At 45.8% G+C, this 11,394-nt stretch overlaps 1 pseudogene; it reads right to left on the reverse strand.

The window, feature by feature from the left end:
- Window positions 1-280: 280 nt before the first annotated feature.
- Window positions 281-1,422, reverse strand: LOC144763483 (pyruvate dehydrogenase (acetyl-transferring) kinase isozyme 2, mitochondrial pseudogene; annotated as a pseudogene).
- Window positions 1,423-11,394: the final 9,972 nt, after the last annotated feature.

Below are 11,394 nucleotides of genomic sequence, written 5' to 3' on the forward strand. Positions count from 1 at the left end.
GTATCAGCTGCAAAAGATAGGTAAAAATACTTGGCGTGTTCAAAGTGCTGGAAATTGTTCAAATGAAGGTTTGATACATGTTCTTTAAAGTGCCACAGCACTCGTGATGTGCGATAATTGGACACACTGGTCCCACAGTGAAGGATTTGGACACAAAAACAGAGCAACAGTGCACAAAACCTCACGCTGTCAGGTTCCCCATGCCACTTGCATATATCACGCTCTATATTGCAGCAGGTGTGGGATTAGTTCATGACTTAGTCTTTTGAGGGTGTAGAAGCTAGTCCTTGACATAGTGGCAGGCCAGTGTGAAAAATGCTGCCAGCTGGCTGAGCCGATATGTGGAGAGATTTTTAGGTTCTGTGCTAGGGATGCACCAGTCATCTGTTTCTTGAGTTGACTGGTAGTGCTTCCAGGCAGATTTGTTTTAGACAGGAAGGCATTCCACTGAGTCCGTGGACAGTGCCTTAAGACAAATGACTGCATCAGTTCCAAAGCCCTCCATGGAGCAAAGCTGCAGGTCACCCTGGATGTACCTGGCATAGAGTCTAGAAATAGGAAGACCCTATCCAAAACTACCCAGAGGTGCACCTAGCTGTGGCATGGGTGCAGTAGAAGACATATAGCTGAAGAGCCTTTGAATCTTGTGTAGTGGGACACCACCTCCTCTGTCGCTCATCTCAGAGCCGCCATCACCTTGATGGGGGAAGTGAGGGTCTGGAGGAGTTGTGGTGTTCCAATGTCGCTTGCATGGCATTCTTGAAGAGCTCAAAGAGCATGTGATAAAGATGAGATGGGGCATATACCATTTGAATGGGGTGTCTTGAATCATTAGCATTGACTGCCTGGATTTCCGGATTAGGCGAAGCCATATAGTAGTTATTACACAGCATCTTCGCCATTTCATAGGCATCTCTCACTACGTCAGTCACATCACAATTCGGATCGAGGCATCCAATGTGTTTAGGATGTGCAGTGTTTGCCGTTGCATCAAAAATCAAAGTATGCGGATAGAGATGCGGCTCAGCTAACAGCGGTCTATAAAGTATTGCACATTCTGATTTGTCACTGGGTCGATGCCGAAGGTTTCCTTGTACTCAATGACCCCCTGGGCCATAGTTGGGACCACATCATTGTGCCGGTTCCTGATGGTGATGAGGGCGTTTGTGAACTGTTCAAGGGTGCTCCGGTCCTCTGGACTCTTATGAAGAAACTCCAGGATGTCCAACAAACTCTGAACACACCAACTCTGCACCAGCTGAATGGAAGGGGATCTCAGCAGTCGATCTGGTAGCAAGTTAATCTCTTTCATAATGTTGGCGAGGCACACTGGCAGCTCCTGGCACAGGAAGGGCAGGAGGTTTTTTCAAGGGCATTGCTATATACAAAGTCCAGGAATTCCTTCATGGAGAGCGGGGAGGGAGAAAACTTAGAGAATTGGTCGATCTGCTTCAGGCTGCCCCCTGCCCGGCTGTCAGAGGAGGACGTGCATGGGCTGCTGCGTGTCTGCTCTCTGCAGCCCTAATCCAGGCCTCGATTTCAGGGTTGTCAGGCTCCACTCTCCCAGCCTGCTATTTCTTCCGGATTTCAATTGAAACTCTATTCGTTCTGCCTCTAGATTTCGGGTTCTAGTACCCTGGCCTCTTCCAAGGAGTCTCGGTTGACTCTACGTTTCTTGCCGAATGAGAGCTGATATATATATAAAACGAAGACATAGATGTGGTTTTTTATTTATTTTAAGCAACTAACATCCATTGACAAAGCCAATAGTCCTGGCTCTCTGTGGGTCTAATGTTACTGGATGCAATGATATAAACAGCAAAATACCAGTCGGGCGGCCCATTATGCTCAGCAGATATATGGGGTGTTTTAAATCACACACTTAATTACATCAGACACGCCCCTTGGAGAGATCCCCAAATTATTCATCCCACTTAAAGCCCTGAAAACAACACCATGTCACAGTCACCTCATGTCCTGGCACTCTGCATCATGCATGACTCATCTCTATCAAGTTTTCAGATTGCCTATGTGCAGGGGCAGAGTGAACTCTCCCCCACCCCTTGCTTTAGGAACTACAGCTTGGGTGAAGTTCTTGATGGGCCTCTTCTGTGTGCAACTGGATAGGTGGGTGGATGGGTGAAGGATGGGTGGCTAATTGAAAGAGGATTGGAGAGAGAAAGGGAGGATGGATGGATGAATGATAGCATGGATGAATGATTGACAGAATGGATGGGCGAATGGGTGCATGGATGAGTGAAAAGAAGAATGTGAAGATGGATGAGTGAAAAAATGCATATATGAGTGAAAGGGAGGGTGGAGAGCTGGAAGAAAGGATGGATGGATAAGTGAACGGGTGAATGGGTGGATGGATGAGTGACTGGGTGCATGGATGAGTAAGTGAAAGGATGGCCGGATGGGTGAAAGGATAAATGATTGGGTGGATGAGTGGATGGATGGGTGGAAGAGTGGATGGATGAGTGAAAGGATGGCTTGGGTGTAAGGGTAAATGGTTGGATGGATGAGTGAATGGATGGATGGGTGGAAGAGTGGATGGATTAGTGAAAGGATGGATTGGGTGAAAGGGTGGATGGATGAGTGAAATGATGGAAGGAACGATAGATGATGGATAGGTGTGCAAATGGATTAAAAGCTTTGGATATGGATGGGCACACACACGGAAGGACAGAATGAATGGTGAAAGACTGAATGGTGGATAAAAGAATTATTAGGTGACAATTTGAGTGACACCCAACTGCTAGTTGAATGTTACACTAGTAATTGTAAATGTTTGCATGTTTTGCTTTAGATGTAAGATCTTAGGGAGAGTCTCATAGTGCCATGAGCTGTGCTTGAGATGTATATTGTGTTAGTAGCAATAGGCAAGGCGTCAAAAATAAACTCTGTAAAAGTGTATTGACAGTGCATTCTCTAAGAAAGCTGCAGGGAAAAGTACCTTTGTGAATTCCGTCAGCTTGTGTAACTCTCTGCGAAGCCCCCGTAAGCAAAGTCAGATTCCATATTTTAAGTTTCACTTGCTGAAACACCCATAATGCATTCCCTATAGTGGGTTCATCACAGCAATCCTCACTTTAGTTCACATATGCATGCCGCTTTACATCTCACAATGTCACTCAGATATGAGATGCTAGTAACCACTTATCTCACCAAACATACCTTCTCAGGACCATGAGTTGTAAACAAAATATCGCACTGGACAACCCAGTGCAGTAACCATATAAATAGATTATTATCACATGAAATACCACAAAAAGACCCACTCAGTTGCCTCAAGCTGCACGCATACTGAAAAACCGTGAAGTGCCCACTAGTCTCAAACTAATATTAAACTTATTTTGACTTGTACTTAATTGGTTGTCCATTTACATACTTTTATACTATTGCACAACTTCCTCTGATGTGTCTGTAAAACTTACCTTGCGTTCCGAATTTTTGTCCTGAATTTTGACCTTCTGTCCTGAATTTTTGTCCTGAATTTTGACCCTCTGTCCTGAATTTTTACACTTACCGTCCTGAATTTGCACCCATGCTAGTTGGTCACCCTACCAGGGGTCCGGCAGATTCTTCTGCCCTACTCTTGGCTTCTGAGGTTCAGGCTGTGATTGAGGCTGCTGTGGCTCGTGCTCTGGAGTCCAGGGTTCCATCCAAAAGAAGGGCTCTCATTCTGAGGTGGATCTGGTTTATTCACCCTCTGATGACTCCTTGGCGTCTGAGGCTAGCTGTCCATCTACCTCTACGGGGAAATTTGTGCATAGAGAGGAGGTTCCAGATATTTTGCAGCATATCTGGGAGAACTTGGGGTTTGCGCCTTTTTCATCATCCGAGGGTGCAGAAGGCATTTTTCCCCAGTATGTTAAGCCCCCTGTTTTTGCTAATCCATTTCATGGTTTAATCAAGAACTTGATAGCTGGTGAACGGTGTGACCTGGAACGATCTTTAGTTCCACGCTTTCTACAAAATCTTTACTCTCTGGAGGAGGGGGCGGACTCTCTTCCTCACTCTGTCAAGGTGGATGCTATGTTGGCCACTCAGATTGGTCGTATGGCAATCAATCCGGAGGATTGTTCTCCTACAGATGCTATGGACAATAACATTGATGGGGCTCTAAAGAAGGCTTTCTCTGCAGAGAATTTTACTTTGAAGGCAGGTATATATTCTGCTTATGCTGCTCAGTCCTTGGTATCTTTGAGAAACTGGCCACAGCAATTCAGGAGGACACTGATTGCTCTGACTTACTGGTTCACATGGAACAACAGGCAAAATTATTGGCAGACGACTCTTTGGATGTCCTCAGTTCTTCTGACATGGCATCTGGTTCTATGATATTGGCACAGAGGAATCTGTAGATGCGAGACTGGAAGGCAGATTTCTCCAAAAATCTTCTCTCCTTAAAATTCCGTTTGTAGGTAAAATGCTGTTTGGGGAGCAGCTGGACAGCATGATTACCAAAGCTTTCAAAGATCGAAAGCATGCGCTTCCCTACAAGGGGAAGACTTAATCGTCTTAGTACTCTCGTCACTTTTGGAACTGTCCTTGTAGGAAAGTAGGATTTGCTTTTATGGCTACCCCCACTTTTTGACTGGTGTTATGCTGTTTCTGACTAGTCTGATTGGAATCCTGCTAACCAGGACCTCAATCTTTGTGGTTTCTCCCTTGACAATGGTGATGACTTAGGGGCATCCCAGATTGGCTACTGGTGTACCCTTATAAGTTCCTAGTATATAGTATTTAGGTACCCAAGGCATAGATGCACCAGAGGTCTGCCATGGGCTGCAGCATGTATTATTCCACCCATGAGAGACCACTCAAATTGTGACTACGGTCCTGCCATTGCAGCCTTTGCAAGCTGGTGCTAGCACCACTACCACCGATATAGGTTTCCCTGTATCTGGGGTCACTGCCCTTAAAACCTATGTCACCCCTAAGGCAGGCCTTTCAATCCTGAAGGCAGGGGGCTCGGTTTTAAGTGTGAGGGTGCCTCTGCATAAGCAGAACACCCCTACAACCTTCAGAGTCCATTCTCCCGGGTTGTAAGTACATCAGCCATTAAAATACATAGAGTGGCCATGCATCATTACGCTGTGACCATCTCTAAACTGGTTGTATCAAACCCTGGCATGTGTGGTATCAAAGATGTTGGAATCATGCCCCCACACTGTAAGTGGTGAGGGAGGTATGATTCCGTGCACTATAAAGCTCCTCCTGGAGGCCCTTAAGGCTCCCAGTACCAGTCTTCTAGACCTGGACAGCACGACATGGCTACTGACGACCGGAGACCAGATTCTTTCCTCCTGCTGCTGAGCCAAGCTCGAGCAGGGAAAGGCAGAACAATGGGTATCCTGGCAGAGGGAGGTGTGATCACATCCCAGACAGGGTTTATTATATTGGGGCCGGGTGGGAGTGCTTGCCAGCACCACTTAGTCTGCTTGAGGGGTACATTTGGTGCCCTCCTTGCATAGTCCAGTTTAAACCAGTTCAGGGAGCCTTTGGCTCCCGCTCTGGCACAAAACTGGACAAAGGACATGGGATTATCCTCCCCACTGTCCGACCTCTGCCCTGAATCGTCCCAACCCTTTCCTTAGGGTACTTAAGGGCTTACCTGTAGGTGAGCCCTGGATTCGTCGTGGGACAAAATTCATATCAAGACACCACTTCTTCTTCAACCATCTGGGCACTCTGGACTTCGTTGGACTTAGCTCTGGGCACCGAGACTGCAACTGGGAAGAGTCCTGCTGCTCTTGGTCTTATCATCCTGCAAGTCTGTGCCCGTGCTCCATACAGGTACCTTCCAAGGCCTGTGGACATCCAAGACACTTGAAGGATTCTCCCTTGAAGTGAAGGAGTCACTTTCCTGCATCTGCAGGCACTGCACCGAAGCTGACTGGTCTGCTGATCCTGAGCTCCCACGGGGTCCGAAAAGCTCAGCTACACAAGTGGTGGTTCTTCACATCCTTTGAGGTCTGCCCTGTCCTCTCACCAAGTTTGAGGCCAGTATCCCTCAGTGGAACCACAGGAACTGAATCCCTGTGCACGGTGTCGACTTGCCGTTGCAAAGGCTTGTTTGGATTCCTTCCTCCAAAATCTTTGAGCTGTCAGTAGCCCCAACCACCAGCGTCTCCTGTGACCAAGATCTTCATCCTCACTGCATCACTTACACCGTGGGTAAAGATGTGAGAGAAGACCCCACTAGTTCCAGGGAACAGGGTACTTTAAACACTATAAAGTCAAAAGGCTATCCCTGGAAAGGTTTATATCACAGAATACTGACACCCAACTTACAGTAATTCTATCTCACTCACTCACCGCATATACTCAATCTATTGCTCAAATCACTGGTCACGAACTAAATTATAACGTTTACATTCTTTTTATTGAAGCATATATTTAAAATTTCAGTATGGAATCAATCAGGTTCTACTGAAAACAATAGTTATAAAAACATTTGATGGTAAAAAGAAGATTATTAAAAAAAAACATGATAAAATTACATGTGTACAGCATAAAAGAGAAAATACATTCTTATAAATCATCAGAAATAGTCATATAATCAAAAACAAGTATATAAACAAACGAAACCCCCTACTGTAAATAGAGCACCTATTGTTGCTACAGATTATCAGATTCAATAGCCTTTATACAGATTAATTCGGATTTCTAGTATTACAGAATACAATATATCTAGAATCTCTTGGGCTTTATTTGAATTCTATTACGGAAAAAGTGCGTCGATGCGTTTCGGTGTTTAAGCCCGCAGATGTGGTCACACCTTCCTCAGGACAGAATAGATTTGCTTGGGGTCATCTGGTTCATTAGACCGGTATTCTATCTGTATATTAGCGAAGTATCAATCAATACATTTCGATATATGTATATTGACATCATACTATAACATTACTGTCAACAATTCAGCATGACATTATATTGATTGATAACATTAATTCGTATATTGGGACATAAGTTTCCCCGCCCGTATTGATATGTCATTTCATTATGGCACTACTTACATCGTATCTATATGTCTCACATTACCCATTGCATAAGATTTCTAAATGTTATCTAACATGCTGGGTAGCTGGTCCCTCCGTTATATTATAGTCAGTGACCAACTTCCACTCTATCGCTCATACCATTCCCATTTCTATACTGACCTCTTATTTAAGGATTCTAATTATTCCAGTCTTTGTATTGGTTAATCTTCACTTTTAACCATACACTGTAGCAGACAAATCAGGACGCTCTTCAGATTTGATGTTGAGTCTAATAATGGGATAAGTAGATATATGGGTAACGGCTGGTCTAAGTTTAAGGGGCCTTTTGCTTACTTATTAAACATATATTGAAAGAGAAAGGTCTTACATTACCGTTTTGCTTTAAACACGAATGAATGAGTAGCTCTTTTCTTTTGTTTCTTTGTTTTTTTCGAATGTTGACTGTTTTATATGCTCTGATTGGAGTAGGTCACTTGTTTCAATTCAGGGCCCCTGATGTGGATAAATATGAGAAGACTCCTTACGATATCTTTCTAATTTTGAGCCTGTATTATGCCTAAGCATACATACCTCGTATTAATCAAGGCACCTTCTTCCTCGTGGTTTCCCTCTGTCTACGGACTGCCGATCGCGTCCTGGTCTCGACTGTTAGAACTAGATATGTTCTGTGGGGGAAGTGATACATATCATTTGCACAGGCCACTTTCTCCCATGACCTAATATCAAAAATCCCTTCTCCTGTTTTCAACAGGGCCCCAGATCTAGGGAATGTCTTCCCGGGATTGTGTCTTTCAATAATGCCCTACCCCGTATCCCAGCTACAGAGTGTATCTTTTGCAGTGTTCTCGTTAATTGGATGAGTGTTTGCACATATAGGGTACCTCCCCTCCCTCGACATTTATTTACGTCGGGGAACCCCCTCATTATTTTTACGGGGCCATTTGGCTTAGGCGGCTCTCTACCTCCCCTTAACAATTATTTAGCGGTGAGCTTAGCCATAAAGTAAACTCGGTCATGCATCCCCGTGAGATACCCGGGGACTGGTATAAGTTGATGTCTAATACATTTTCTCTATCCCTACACCTGACACCTATCTACAGTTAGGGAAATATTGGGCGCCTCTATTCATTCCTTCACTTACCTTTATCTTGGTCGAAATAACGCCGCCACGGGTACGTCTGGTTTCGTTCTTCTTAGTTAGTTATGGGTCTTACCCTGTTCTGTTTATATGCACAATGGTTGACTTACACCATGGGCCTGCATCTTTGGTGAGCTGCTCGAGGTCCTCTTGCGACTCCAATGCCTCCAGCCTTCCGGTCCTCTTGCGGGTCTTCTTCAACTTTGGTGGGCTCCCCTAATTGCTTGGGGCCTGCTCTGACACCCCTGCTTGTGGTGAGTCACCTGGACTTTCCTGGTCCCGACACTGCACCTTTTTTGCTTTCCAAGTTGGTTGCAGTTGCCAAGGCTTGTTGGTGCTCCTGACGGACACCGACCCCTCAACTTTCGACATCCAACGTGGGACAGCTCGTGAACAGCTACTGGTCTTCCACAGCGTTGTCTGGTCCACAGAGCTGCAGTTCCAAGTTCACTGTCAGCTCTCCTGCAGAACGCGACATCGGTGGGCATTCGTCTTCTGTGCCTCCTGGTCACTCCTGAGTAGGATAGCCTCTGTCCCCTCTGCTTGCAGGTACTTCAAATCTTGAATCCACCTTTGCTTTCGTCTTATCCAGCAGCGGCATCTTCCTGAAGTCCTCCATTGAGTTCCACAGCAGTTTCCGACGCCACTTCACACCTATGCACCCGGCTTCCCTGGTGTAGGTTTGCTGGTACCTAGGGTATCCACAGGTGGAGTGGATCTTCAACCATCGATCATCCACGGGGTTTCTTCAGGGTCCACTTGGAAGGGTCCTTCTTCTTTAAATTGCCAACGCGACTTACCCGTTGACGTGTATTGAGCCAGCGGTCGTGTTCCTTTTCTGCACACGGCCTCCGTGGGGTTCCTGGTTACTTACCATGGGTGGTTCCTTGGGTCGCAGGCACTTCTATGTCTTCTGGGTATAGTCTCAACTCAAGTCTTGGTTCGCATACCACTATTTTAGTATAAGGTTTAGTCGACCCCTGGATACCACTGTGTATTTGTGCTACGTACCTGTTTTATTTGCAAAGTATTGTATGCATTGTGTATATCTCTGCTCAGGAGATATTTGTATGTGTTAGTGAGTGTCTTATAATAAATACATATTTTTATAAATACACTGATGGTTCTTTTTCACTTAATCTATACCGATAGGATTATGCTCTGGTGAAACAAGCTGCTTTACACTCCTTCTGGACTAAGCCTGAAGGCTGCTTTCTACAGCTACCGCTTAGAGAGCTTTCTAAGGTTGTCTAAGACCACTAAAAGCACAATAAGGGTGGTCTGGATTAGAAGAGGGTGGCCACTTACATACGTGTGCACCATTTACTAAGCCAGCTTCTCCCACTCCTTCTTCCTCCTCCTCCTTTAATTCTTCCCATCAGCCCTCTCAGCCCATTTCGGACCATCCGCGTAAGTTCCAGCCCAAGAAGTCCTCTTCCTTGGAAGGAAGCAAGGGTCAACGTGATTCCTTCAGCGGTAGTCCTGACAATGATTGGGGGCGGCTTCATTGCTTTTGGGTGGTAGACTGTTGTGTTTTATAGAGGCTTGGAGTCAGGATGTGAGGGATCATTGGGCTTTGAACATTGTCAGAAATAGCTATCATATAGACCACGTCACTCTGCCTCCCAGATGGGGCGCCATCCGTAGTCCTTTTCCCAAGGATCCAGGGAAGATGCAGGCTCTACTGGAGGGGGATCAGGGTCTTCTGAAAAGGAAGGTGATCCTTCCTGTCTCCCTAGAGGAAAAGGAATGGGTTGCTATTCCCTCCTTTTTCTTGTTCCAAAGGTGTCCGGGGGGTTCAGGTGAGTTCTGGACCTAAAGAGTGTAAATGGGTGGGTCAGGGCCATTCACTTCAAGCTGGTGACTTTACAGTCCATAATTCCATTGGTTGGTGTCCAGGACTTTATGATGTCCATAGACCTCCAGGACTCTTATCTCCATGTTTCCGTGACACAGGAGCATCAGAAGTTTCTGCGTTTTGTGATAGGGGGCTGCCACTTCCAATTTGCTGTCTTGCCATTTGGCTGAAGCCCAGTCCCCGGGTCTTCACATAGCTGTTGGCTCTGTTCGTGGCTCTGGTGCATTGTTAGACCTGGCATCATTGGCGTGGGTCTCCCTTCCATTTTTCCTGTTGCCTCATGTCTTTTTGCTGGTGTTAGATGCTTTGGGCACTGTGCCACTGCTGTCCAGTGCCACAGTGCAAGTGCTCCCTGTTGTAAATTGATGTGTTAATCAGTGGTTCCATGTTTGGCTATTTGGTTTACTTTTCAGACCCTAGTCTTGTGCACTGAGTGTGTCCAGGGCGTTTAAATCCAAATGCTGCTGGTGGGCCTGCAGCACTGGTTGTGCCACCCACAAAAGCAGCCTTGTAAAATGTGTCAAGGTCTGCCATTGCAGAGCCTGCATGCAGTCTGGTACTGTCATGCTGACCGGGCAAGTGCACCTACTTGCCAGTCCCTAATCCTTCCCTTTTCTTCATAACAGTCACCCCTATGGTAGGCCCAAGGGCAGGGTGCATTGTGAGTATAAGGTAGGACAAGCCCCGATGTGTGTGGCATGTCCTAATAGTGAATTACAGCCATTTCCGTTTTTCACTACTGCAAGGCTACCTGTTCTCCATAGGCCAGCATGGGCTGTTAAAATTATTACATTTTATAATCCTAACTGACTCAGAGAACATAGTAGAAATTCGAGTTTAGTATGCCTGAACTCAGAATGATAAAATGCATCTTTTAATGAAGTTGGTTTTAACATTCTGTGTACGCTAATACCACTTTTCGAAAGTAGGTATTTGCTTGTCTAACTATCCAAAGCCTGTCTCTGCTAGGTTGTGTATTCCTTTGTCTGGTTTTGTGAGTGACAGGGCTGGGGGATTCCAAGAGATAGGATGAGTCAGCCCAGTGGTGAATAGAGAGATCTGCATCCAGATGGGAGGGAGGAGTTGCACCTGAACCTTCAATAGGGCTGTGCCTGCCTTCCACAATGCTAGCTCCACCTCCTGTGGAGCGGCTGATGTCTCTGCCCTGCACACTGAAAGAAGAGAAGGAGTCCTGTCAACAAAGTGTTCCATGACTGTACTTGCCTTCCATAATGCTGGCTCCACCTCCTGTGGGGCGTCTGATGTGTCTGCCCTGCACTGTGAAAGGAAAGGAGAAGTCTGGTAAACAGAGTGCTTCAGAACTGGTTTGGATTGGGCAAAGGCCCCTCTCCCCTCAGAGAACATAGGATTTTGGGATATAAATATTG

The sequence above is a fragment of the Lissotriton helveticus genome, chromosome 1_1 (assembly GCF_964261635.1).
Source record: "Lissotriton helveticus chromosome 1_1, aLisHel1.1, whole genome shotgun sequence".
NCBI lineage: Eukaryota > Metazoa > Chordata > Amphibia > Caudata > Salamandridae > Lissotriton > Lissotriton helveticus.